This window comes from Triticum dicoccoides, chromosome 1A (genome assembly GCF_002162155.2).
Source record: "Triticum dicoccoides isolate Atlit2015 ecotype Zavitan chromosome 1A, WEW_v2.0, whole genome shotgun sequence".
NCBI lineage: Eukaryota > Viridiplantae > Streptophyta > Magnoliopsida > Poales > Poaceae > Triticum > Triticum dicoccoides.
This window is the reverse complement of record NC_041380.1, coordinates 273641562-273654191: the sequence shown is the minus strand read 5'-3', so window position 1 is coordinate 273654191 and position 12630 is coordinate 273641562.

Sequence of the window (12630 nt, the reverse complement as noted above, 5' to 3'; positions counted from 1 at the left end):
GGATGCGCGACTCCCAAGGGAAAAAGGCTAGGTGGCGAATGGTAAAACCAATGTTGGGCTTGCTGGAGGAGTTTTATTCAAGGCAAACTGTCAAGGGGTTCCCATTATAACCCAACAGTGTAAGGAATGCAAAATCAAGGAACATAACACCGGTATGACGAAAACTAGGGCGGCAAGAGTGGAAGAAAACACCAGGCATAAGGCCGAGCCTTCCACCCTTTACCAAGTATATAGATGCATTAATTAAATAAGAGATATTGTGATATCCCAACAAAAATATCCATGTTCCAACAAGGAACAAACTCCAATCTTCACCTGCAACTAACAACGCTATAAGAGGGGCTGAGCAAAGCGGTAACATAGCCAAACAACAGTTTGCTAGGACAAGGTGGGTTAGAGGCTTGGCTTAGCAATATGGGAGGCATGATAAGAAAGTGGTAGGTATCGCAACATAGGCATAGCAAAAGAGCGAGCATCTAGCAAGCAAAGATAGAAGTGATTTCGAGGGTATGGTCATCTTGCCTGAGATTCCGCAAGGAAGAAGAACGAGTCCATGAAGAAGATAAACGGACGTAGTCGAACGGACCCTCACAAACGTGACGTTATCGGAACCAACCAAAGAAGAAACACCGGAAAGAAACAAACAACATGGTAAACAACCATCACATAAACATGGCATGATGCGCAAACAAGTATGATGCATGTCTGGTTTAATGAGGCATGGCATGGCAAAATGCACAGGCAATCCTACAAATTAAGTGGAGCTCAATATGCAACGAGTTGCATATTGACGAAGCACCACATGACTTATTCAGTTCGATCTTGTTTAGGTACCCAACAATATTAAATGTTGATTAACATGGCAAGGGGTGAAGCAAAAAAACTATCTATCTAGGCAAGTTTAAATGAGGCCAGAAACAACGAACAACAATTCCGGAAACTCCTCATGTGCATATTTTAGGTTTGGTACTGATTTGTCATAAACACAATTTTAGGATTGTTAGACATGCAAAGTAAAGCTACCATGTTAAACTAGGCATTTTTCTACCCCATTTACATATAGAGTTTATTATATTTGGAGCTACGGTTAATTAGTTATGAAATAAATCATTTTAGCATGGTACTAGGCAAATTAATGCAAACAGCAAGTTCAAACATTCAAACATGGATGAAAAAGGCATATTATTAAACTAGATGAAATTCTAAGCAAGTTTCATATTAAGTTTGTTTTAAACCGATGCACGATTTGTGAGATATTAAATGCATGAACATGGAGGGTTTTCTGTAAAACTGCAGTCCTGTGGAAATTAGCTAAATTCGCAGCAATAGGAAAAAAACATATCGGGCCGAATCTGGAGGGCTGGGGGAGCTGCTCACATCGGGCCCTTGAGGCCTTCGGCCCGCGGAGGCTGGCAGGCTTGGCACGGGAACTGGGCCGCAGGAGCTGTGTAACACCCCGGATTTGATTTACCCAATATGTACTCCAACTCTTGCTGTTTCCGGCGCTAAGTTATTTTATTTCCTCAGGTTCGGGATTTTGTCTCCGTGTATTGTTGTCGTCGTCATGCATCTCATATCATGTCATCATGTGAATTGCATCTGCAGACATGTTTGTATCGGAGAGTACATTATTCCATCTCATTGCATCATTTTCATTTGAGCTCATCTTGATGCCCGAAATGCTGTTGGAAGAGAGCTATTTGAGTTAATTGTCAGATCTGCTGCACCAAATAGCTATTTTTCATTTTTGCCATGATTAATGTGTGCATGATATGCTCCTGAGTTCTACATGAGTTTTGTTATATGCCATGCCATCTTTCCAAAGATGCTATCCATGTATTTTTTTATATGTGTGGTGACTAGCACAAGCTTGGAAAGTAGTGCATTCGTTAATGCTAATTTTAGGGACTTAGGATTTCTCTAAGTCCTCGATCTGTTTTTATTAATATGCCTTATGTTCATGTTGTTTCCTAGTGATCCATGCCTCTTTTGAGGATGATCAGTAAGGATGATTTATTAATATTGTGGTGCTCTATCCATCCATGTCTTTGTTTGCATTTATGGAGCAACCTAGTTTGAGTCAATCGAGCTCTACTTTTGTTATTTCGTGAATCTGGGCAGATTGTCTACTTGTTAGCGATTTTGCCGAGGATGTTGTTGTTGATCCGTGCATGCTATGTTGTTGTTCTTGCCATGTCTAGCTTATATAATATGTATTCTTGATGGGTGTATGCTTAGATTGTCATTCCTTGCTCTGTAGTGAGTGCATCGAGCTCGTAAACATGCTTACTTGTTAACATATTTGCATGCTCCAGTTTTCTCCAAGTCTGAGATCTGATTATGTTTTTGCCATGTTCACATGCTTGAAATAGTATTTTCTAATCCCTTTTGGCTCAAGGTCACTAAGGGACTTTTGTTGAGCTCGTTGAGCAGCTCCATGCCATGCCTTGCTTTGCCATGTTAAGTTCCTGTAGCATATAGTTTTCACGCTTCAAAGTGTGCTATCTGATCTGAAATTCCAGGCTTGTGTTAATTTCACTAAGTCTGAAATATGTTTACCAATTGCACTTTTGCCATGCTTGTTTGAACCTGTTAATGGATGAATTGGCCGTAGCTCAGTGTTTATCTTTTGTCAAGCATTATGAGTGGATCCCTGCCCTGTATTTTGTTGTCATGTTTGAGTGCTGTAGCATAATTATCTTGATGCATTTAGATGGCTACTTGTTGTTTATCGCAGACCGGTGCCATATTTGTTTTGCTTGCCATTTCCAAACCGTGCCTCCGATTCCAGTGTTTTTATATCGATTTCAACCGAAATCACATCACCTTTACAGTGGCACACTTGGATTTCCAAGTTGAGTCCAGGTTCAATCATTCCTTGTCAAAGCTTGCATATGCATCACATATCGCACCCCGCATAGCATACCATGTTTGCATCATGTTGTTTGAGCTTTGCACGTGGTTGATTGTGTTCCTTTTGCTTGTTTGTCTTGTTTGGGTAGAGCCGGGAGACGAGTTCGCTAACAAGGAGCCCGTTGAGTTTGCTTTCGAGGATCTAGTCAACTCTGACAACTTTGCAGGCAAGATGATAATACCCTCGAAATCACTTCTATCTTTGCTTTGCTAGATGCTCGCTCTTTTGCTATGCCTATGCTATGATGCCTACCACTTGCTTATCATTCCTCCTAAATTGCCATGTCAAACCTCTAACCCACCATGTCCTAGCAAACCATTGATTGGCTATGTTACCGCTTTGCTCAGCCCCTCTTATAGAGTTGCTAGTTGCAGGTGAAGATTGCAGACCGTTCCTTGTTGGAACATTATTTTCTTGTTGGGATATCACTATATTATCTTGTTATCTTAATGCATCTATATACTTGGTAAAGGGTGGAAGGCTCGGCCTTTTGCCTAGTGTTTTGTTCCACTCTTGCCGCCCTAGTTTCCGTCATATCGGTGTTATGTTCCCAGATTTTGCGTTCCTTACGCGGTTGGGTAATAATGGGAACCCCTTGACAAATCGCCTTGAATAAAACTCTTCCAGCAATGCCCAACCTTGGTTTTACCATTTGCCACCTAGCCTCTTTTTCCCTTGGGTTTCCGGAGCCCGAGGGTCATCTTATTTAAACCCCCCCCCCCCCGGGCCAGTGCTCCTCTGAGTGTTGGTTCGACCGAGCAGACTGCGGGGCCACCTCGGGTCATCTTGAGGTTTTACTTGTAGGATGTCTCATCTGAGTGTGCCCTGAGAACGAGATATGTGCAGCTCCGATCGGGATTTGTCGGCACATTCGGGCGGTGTTGCTGGATTTGTTTTAACTTGTCGGAGTTGTCTTGTAGATCAGGGATGCCGAGTCTGATCGGAATGTCTCGGGAGAAGGTATATCCTTTGTTGACCGTGAGAGCTTGTCATGGGCTAAATTGGGACTCCCGTGAAGGGATTTGAAGTTTCGAAAGTCATGCCCGCGGTTATGGGCGGATGGGAATTTGTTAATGTTCGGTTGTAAATAACTTGAACCTTAACTTAATTAAAATGAATCAACTGTGTGTGTTACCGTGATGGTCTCTTCTCGGCGGAGTCCGGGAAGTGAACACGGTGTTGGAGTAATGTTTGCCGTAGGTTGATTCTTTAGTTCTTCGTTCGCGCTTTGCCTTCTCTTCTCGCTCTCTTTTGCGAATAGGTTAGCCACCATATATGCTAGTCGCTTGCTGCAGCTCCACATATTACCTTGCCTTTCCTATAAGCTTAAATAGCCTTGATCGCGAGGGTGCGAGATTGCTGAGTCCCCGTGGCTCACAGATTACTTCCAAAATAGATGCAGGGCCCGATGATTCCGTTCGAGATGATGCACTTGAGCTCAAGTGGGAGTTCGACGAAGACTCACGCCGTTACTATGTGTCCTTCCCTGATGATCAGTAGTGGTGCCCAGTTGGGGCGATCGGGACCATGTCGCATGTTGGGGTTGATCTTTTATTTTGGTACCATAGTCGGACCATGAGTGATTGGATGATTGTAATGCTATTTATGTACTTTGTGTGACGTGGCGAGTGAAGCCAACTATGTACCTTTTCCCCTATTATTTATTTACATGGGTTGTTGTGAAGATTGCCTTACTTGCGACATTGCTTTCAATGCGGTTATGCCTCTAAGTCGTGCTCCGACACATAGGAGATATAGCCGCATCGAGGGCGTTACAAGTTGGTAATCAGAGCCTTCCCCGGCCTTAGGAGCCCCACTGCTTGATCGAATTAGCGGACGAGTTGAGTCTAGAAAAATGTTTTGAGTCGTTTAGGAATTATATATCGGAGAGTTTAGGAATTCTTTTTACTCCCGAGTCCCCTCATCGCTCTGGTAAGGCATCCTGACGTAGAGTTTTGACTCTTCTCTTGTCAAATTTCACTAAAAAAAATTTAAGATCACGCGAGTATCTTGGAATCGTTCCGATGGATTTGTGACGAGAACATTGTTCTTGGTGCCTCCTGTCATTTAGGGGTTGTGGCAGTGTCCCGGGGAGTTGAGCTCCGAGGTGTTGTCGTCACAATTTTATCGTTGCAGTTCTGGAATACCTGAGTTTAGTTCGCCGACATTGAAAATCTCTTTTATGTAGTTGTTGGTGAGATAACCTCGACGCCACCCTGTACTGGGGCGGGAGTTTGGGAGTATTGCCATAACTTGTATAACGGATGCTTTTCGAAGGTTGAGGTAGACGATTTCCGAAGTTTTTCTTGGTTATGTGTTGAAGGATGGATACAGCTGGATGTAGATTTGCTAGATTTGGGTGAGATATTATGCTTCCCCTGTATCCCCAACACCTGATTGCATAACCGGAAAGGTTCGGGAGTTTCATAGGTGGGAATTCTTGTAGCTCTAGTTCTTCTTCCACGGATATTTGGTTGAGATTGGGTGATCTTCACCGAGTATTCGTTCTTGCTTCGTACCTTGTTGATTTTATTCCTCTACCTAAATTCCAAGTGGCTTCTCAATTTATGGATATGTGACCATTTCAATTCGAATGCATTCGTTAATTTTGTTCGGATGTGAAGACTATATGTTGCAATTTCTACCCGCTTCATTCAGCTTCAATCTTATCTATCAGTGTGCTAATGGATGTCAACCTCTTCAGGATGGCTCCTCCAACGCGCATGACTCCGAATCCTGATCCGCCACCACCACCTCCTCCTCCGGAGGCATGGCAAGCTATGATGGTCGCTACCAATGCGAACACGCAGTTGATCATGCAAATTCTTCAAGAGCGCAACCAAGCGAACCAAGGCAACCAAGGCAACAATCAGAATCACTTTGCTACACTCAACCAGTTCCTTGCTAACCAGCCAAAGACCTTCAGCAATTGTGTTGAGGCAACTGATGCTGACGATTGGCTCGTGGACTTATGCAAGCATTTCGAGTGCAGTAACATCAGGCCTGAGGACTTTGTCAAGTTCGCTTCCTTCCAACTCAAAGACCAAGCTGCAGAATGGTTCCAGCAGTACAAAGATTCCAGAGGAGGCCGTGTGATTACCTGGGATGATTTTCATCAGGACTTCAAAGCTCATCATATTCCTCAGAGCGTGGTTGAAAGAAAGCGTGAGGAATTCCGCAACCTGAAGCAAGGCTCTATGTCTGTCTATGACTACAACAAGTTGTTTCAGAAGCTCGCCCGCTTTGCTAAGCAGGACTTTCCTGACGAGAAGAGCATGATATACCAGTTCAGGGGTGGTCTCAGAGAAGAAATCCAGCTAGCTCTTGTCCTCTTTGAGCCCAGGAGGTACGATGAGTTCTACAACATGGCATTGAAGCAAGATGCTGCTCAACTGAACTGTGATGCTTCCAAGAAGCGAGTCAGAGATGCTACTCCTTCTTCCTCTACTCAAGTGGCTAAGAAGCAGAAGTATTGGCTTCCTCCTCCTCCGTTCCGTCAGCCGTATCAACAGAAGAGCAAAGGTGGCAGTGGATATTCCCACCCACCCAACCCTGGCTTTCAGAACAAGACTTCGCCTCAAGCTCCAAGATCGAGTGCTCCGTATCACCATCCACTTCCAGAGGTCACGTGCAACAAGTGCCAACAGAAGGGTCACTATGCCAACAAATGCTTCAATCAGAGGCGTCTCCCTCCTCCTCCTCCTGTGAGATCGGCAAGTACAGCTGTGGTCAAGCATAACCCCAAGCAAGCCGAGGTCAACTTGATGAACGCAGCTCAGGCAGAGGACTTGTCAGATGTCATCATGGGTAACCTTTCTGTTAACGATGTTCCTGCAAAAGTACTTTTTGATACTGGTGCATCGCATTCTTTCTCGTCATGCCCTTTTGCATCGAAGCACAATGTTGATACTGAGGTCATGCCCAAAGTCATGCAAGTTGTTTCTCCCGGCAAGCTTTTGACTTCTAGTTTGGTTGCTCTCGATATCTCTATTACGTTGGGCGACTACAAGTTTCTTTCTTCTCCGGTGGTTCTTGGTAACTCGGATATTGATCTTATTCTCGGAATGGATTGGCTTTCTAAGCATAAGGCGCATCTCGATTGTGCTGCCAGGCAGATTCAATTGACTCATTCGTCTGAGGATGTAATTGTCTTTGCCGCTCGTGATGATACAATCCGTCTGTTTTCTCTCAATGAGAAGGGTGAACTCGATGCCATCTCTCAAATTCCAGTCGTTTGCGAATATCAAGACGTCTTTCCAGAAGAGCTTCCAGGAATGCCTCCGCACCGGCCAGTTGAATTCGTCATCGATCTTGAGCCTGGCACGGAACCGGTTTGCAAGCGTCCTTACAAGCTCGGACCTAAAGAGTTGAAGGAGCTGAGGAAGCAACTCGATATTCAAGAACGAATGGGTCTCATCCGACCTAGTTCTTCTCCGTGGGGTTGTGGAGTTCTTTTTGTGAAGAAGAAGGATGGAACGGACCGACTTTGTGTTGACTAACGTCCATTGAACAAGAAGACTATCAAGAACAAATACCCACTTCCCAACATCAACGAGCTGTTCGAACAACTCAAAGGTGCCCAAGTATTCTCCAAGCTTGATCTCCGTATGGGTTATCACCAGATTCGAATCCGTGAGCAAGATATTCCCAAGACGGCTTCTAGAACAAGCTATGGTTCATATGAATACACTGTCATGTCTTTTGCCTCATCAAATGCTCCTCCAACTTTCTCTCGCATGATGAACTTCATCTTCAACGCCTACACAAATGACTTTGTTTTGGTCTATCTCGATGACATTCTGGTCTTTTCGAAGAACAAGGAAGATCATGCCAAGCACTTGTGTTTGGTGCTCGATAAGCTCAGGGAACATCAGTTCTACGCCAAGTTCTCCAAGTGCGAGTTTTGGCTCGATGAGGTTCTCTATCTTGGACATATCATCTCTGCCAAGGGCATTGCAGTGAATCCTGAGAAGGTGTCTGCAATTGTGAATTGGGAACCACCTCAGAACGTGAAGCAACTCCGTAGCTTCCTCGGTCTCGCAAGCTACTATCGAAGGTTCGTTGAGAACTTTTCAAAGATCACGAAGCCTCTTTCTAACCTTCTCTAGAAGCACGTCAAGTAAGTTTGGTCTCCGGAATGTGACATCGCTTTCAACACTTTGAAAGAGAAATTGGTCACTGCTCCAGTTCTGACTCCTCCTGATGAATCCAAACCGTTCGAGGTCTTCTGTGATGCCTCTCTCCAAGGTCTTGGTGCAGTGTTGATGCAAGAGAAGAAAGTTGTGGCCTATACCTCTCGCCAGTTGAAGCCCAACGAGAAGAACTACCCCACTCATGACCTCGAGTTGGCGGCAGTTGTGCATGCTCTTTTGACTTGGAGACATATCTTATTGGGAAGAAAAGTGGACATCTTCACTGACCACAAGAGTCTCAAGTACATCCTCACTCAGCCTAATCTCAACCTCAGGTAGACTCGTTGGGTCGAAATGATTCAAGAGTATAATCCGAGTATCGAGTATACTCCAGGCAAGGCCAATGTGATTGCTGACGCTTTGAGTAGGAAGGCTTATTGCAACAGTCTGATTCTCAAGCCTTACCAACCCAAGCTTTGTGAAGCTTTCCGCAAACTCAATCTGCAAGTTGTTCCTCAAGGTTTCCTTGCCAACCTTCAAGTCTCTCCTACCTTGGAAGACCATATTCGCGAGGCTCAACTTCTTGATGCTATGGTGAAGAAGGTGAAGATTGGGATTGCCAAGAGTCAACCCAAGTACAAGTGCTACCGCCTTGATGACAAGGATACTCTCTTCTTCGAGGATCGTATTGTTGTGCCCAAAGGTGACCTTCGTAAAGTTATCATGAACGAGGCTCACAATTCACTCCTCTCCATCCACCCTGGGAGTACGAAGATGTATCAAGACCTCAAGCAGGCTTATTGGTGGACTCGAATGAAGCGCGAGATTGCTCAGTTCGTGAATGAGTGTGATGTCTGCAGAAGAGTGAAGGCAGAACACCAAAGGCCAGCTGGTCTCCTCCAACCTCTTGCCATTCCAGAATGGAAGTTTGACCACATTGAGATGGACTTCGTGACTGGGTTTCCAAAGCCCAAGAATGGCAATGATGCTATATTCGTTGTCATCGACAAACTCACTAAAGTGGCTCACTTTCTGCCTATCAAAGAGTCTATCACTGTAGCTCAATTGGCGGAGCTGTATACCTCTCGGATTGTCTCTCTGCATGGTATTCCACAGGTGATCTCTTTAGATCGTGGCAGCATCTTTACCTCCAAGTTTTGGGAGTCCTTTCAGAAGGCCATGGGCACCAACATCCGCTTCAGCACAACTTTCCATCCTCAAACTAGCGGTCAAGTCGAGCGTGTCAATTAGATTCTTGAAGATATGCTCAGGGCTTGCGTTATCTCCTTCGGTTTGAAGTGGGAAGATTGTCTTTCATATGCTGAATTCTCCTACAACAACAGTTTTCAAGCAAGTTCGGGCAAGGCCCCATTCGAAATTCTGTATGGCAGGAAGTGTCATACCCCTCTCAACTGGTCTGACACCGGTGAGCGTCAACTTCTTGGAAATGACTTAATCACAGAGGCAGAGGAGATGTGCAAATTCATTCGTGATAACCTCAAAGCAGCGCAATCGCACCAGAAGAGCTACTATGATAGTAAGCACCGTGATTTGGCTTTCGAGATCGGAGATCATGTTTACCTCCGCGTCTTTCCAATGAAAGGTACTCGTCGCTTCGGTATCAAAGGGAAGCTTGCCCCTAGATACGTGGGTCCTTCCAAGATCGTCAGCAAGAGAGGCGATCTCGCCAATCAACTCGAGCTTCCTTCAAACTTTGCAAATGTGCACGATGTGTTCCATGTCCCTTAGCTCCGCAAGTGCTTCAAGACTCCTGACCGCACCATCAACTTCGAAGACATTGATCTCCAAGAAGATCTCTCTTATCTTGAGCACCCCGTTGCTATTCTTGAAGAGATTGAACGCAAGACTCGCAATAAGTCAATCATATTCCTCAAAGTCAAGTGGTCACACCATTCCGACCGTGAAGCCACCAGGGAACGCGAGGATCACCTCCGTTCTAAGTACCCGGCGTTCTTCCAGTCCTAGATCTCGGGACGAGATCCTTTCATAGTGGTGGAGTGTTGTAACACCCCGGATGTGATTTACCCAATATGTACTCCAACTCTTGCTGTTTCCGGCGCTAAGTTATTTTATTTCCTCAGGCTCGGGTTTTTGTCTCCATGTGTTGTTGTCGTTGTCATGCATCTCATATCATGTCATCATGTGCATTGCATTTGCATACATGTTCGTCTCAGAGAGTACATCATTTCATATCATTGCATCATTTTCATTTGAGCTCATCTTGATGCCCGAAATGCTGTTGGAAGAGAGCTATTTGAGTTAATTGTGAGATCTGCTGCAGCAAATAGCTATTTTTCATTTTTGCCATGATTAATGTGTGCATGATATGCTCCTGAGTTCTACATGAGTTTTGTTATATGCCATGCCATCTTTCCAGAGGTGCTATCCATGTATTTTTGTGATATCTGTGGTGACAAGCACAAGCTTGCAAAGTAGTGCATTCGTTAATGATTTTGAGGATGATCAGTAAGGATGATTTGTTAATATTGTGGTGCTCTATGTTCATGTTCATGTTCATGTTGTTTCCTAGTGATCCGTGCCTCTTTTGAGGATGATCAGTAAGGATGATTTGTTAATATTGTGGTGCTCTATCCATCCATGTCTTTGTTTGCATTTATGAAGCACCCTAGCTTGAGTCAATCGAGCTCTACTTTTGCTATTTCGTGAATCTGGGCAGATTGTCTACTTGTTAGCGATTTTGCCGAGGATGTTGTTGTTGATCCGTGCATGCTATGTTGTTGTTCTTGCCATGTTTAGCTTATATAATATGTATTCTTGATGGGTGTATGCTTAGATTGTCATGCCTTGCTCTGTAGTGAGTGCATCGAGCTCGTTAACATGCCTACTTGTTAACATATTTGCATGCTCCAGTTTTTGCCATGTTCACATGCTTGCAATTGTATTTTCTGATCCCTTTTGGCTCAAGGTCAATAAGTAACTTTTGTTGAGCTTGTTGAGCAGCTCCATGCCATGCCTTGCTTTGCCATGTTAAGTTCCTGTAGCATATAGTTTTCATGCTTCAAAGTGTGCTACCTGATCAGAAATTCCAGGCTTGTGTTAATTTCACTAAGTCTGAAATTTGTTTACCAATTGCACTTTTGCAATGCTTGTTTGAACCTGTTAATGGATGAATTGGCCGTAGCTCAGTGTTTATCTTTTGTCAAGCATTATGAGTGGATCCCTGCCCTGTATTTTGTTGTCATGTTTGAGTGCTATAGCATAATTATCTTGATGCATTTAGATGGCTACTTGCTGTTTATCGCAGACCGGTGCCATATTTGTTTTGCTTGCCATTTCCAAACCGTGCCTCCGATTCCGGTGTTTTTTATATCGATTTCAACCGAAATCACCACACCTTTACAGTGGCACACTTGGATTTCCAAGTTGAGTCCAGGTTCAATCATTCCTTATCAAATCTTGCATATGCATCACATATCGCACCCCGCATAGCATACCATGTTTGCATCATGTTGTTTGAGCTTTGCACGTGGTTGATTGTGTTCCTTTTGCTTGTTTGTCTTGTTTGGGTAGAGCCGGGAGACGAGTTCGCTAATGAGGAGCCCATTGAGTTTTCTTTCGAGGATCCAGTCAACTCTGACAACTTTGCAGGCAAGATGATAATACCCTCGAAATCACTTCTATCTTTGCTTTGCTAGATGCTCGCTCTTTTGCTATGCCTATGCTACGATGCCTACCACTTGCTTATCATGCCTCCCAAATTGCCATGTCAAACCTCTAACCCACCATGTCCTAGCAAACCATTGATTGGCTATGTTACCGCTTTGCTCAGCCCCTCTTATAGAGTTGCTAGTTGCAGGTGAAGATTGGAGACCGTTCCTTGTTGGAACATTATTTTCTTGTTGGGATATCACTATATTATCTTGTTATCTTAATGCATCTATATACTTCGTAAAGGGTGGAAGGCTCGGCCTTTTGCCTAGTGTTTTGTTCCACTCTTGCCGCCCTAGTTTCCGTCATATCGGTGTTATGTTCCCGGATATTGCCTTCCTTACGCGGTTGGGTAATAATGGGAACCCCTTGACAAATCGCCTTGAATAAAACTCTACCAGCAATGCCCAACCTTGGTTTTACCATTTGCCACCTAGCCTCTTTTACCCTTGGGTTTCTGGAGCCCGGGGGTCTTCTTATTTAAACCCCCCGGGCCAGTGCTCCTCTGAGTGTTGGTCCGACCGAGCAGACTGTGGGGCCACCTCGGGGCAAATTGAGGTTTGGTTTTACTCGTAGGATGTCTCATCTGAGTGTGCCCTGAGAACGAGATATGTGCAGCTCCTATCGGGATTTGTCGGTACATTCGGGCGGTGTTGCTGGATTTGTTTTAACTTGTCGGAGTTGTCTTGTAGAACCGGGATGCCGAGTCTGATCGGAATGTCTCGGGAGAAGGTATATCCTTCGTTGACCGTGAGAGCTTGTCATGGGCTAAGTTGGGACTCCCCTACAGGGATTTGAACTTTCGAAAGCCGTGCCCACGGTTATGTGCAGATGGGAATTTGTTAATGTCCGGTTGTAGATAACTTGAACCTTAACTTAATTAAAATGAATCAA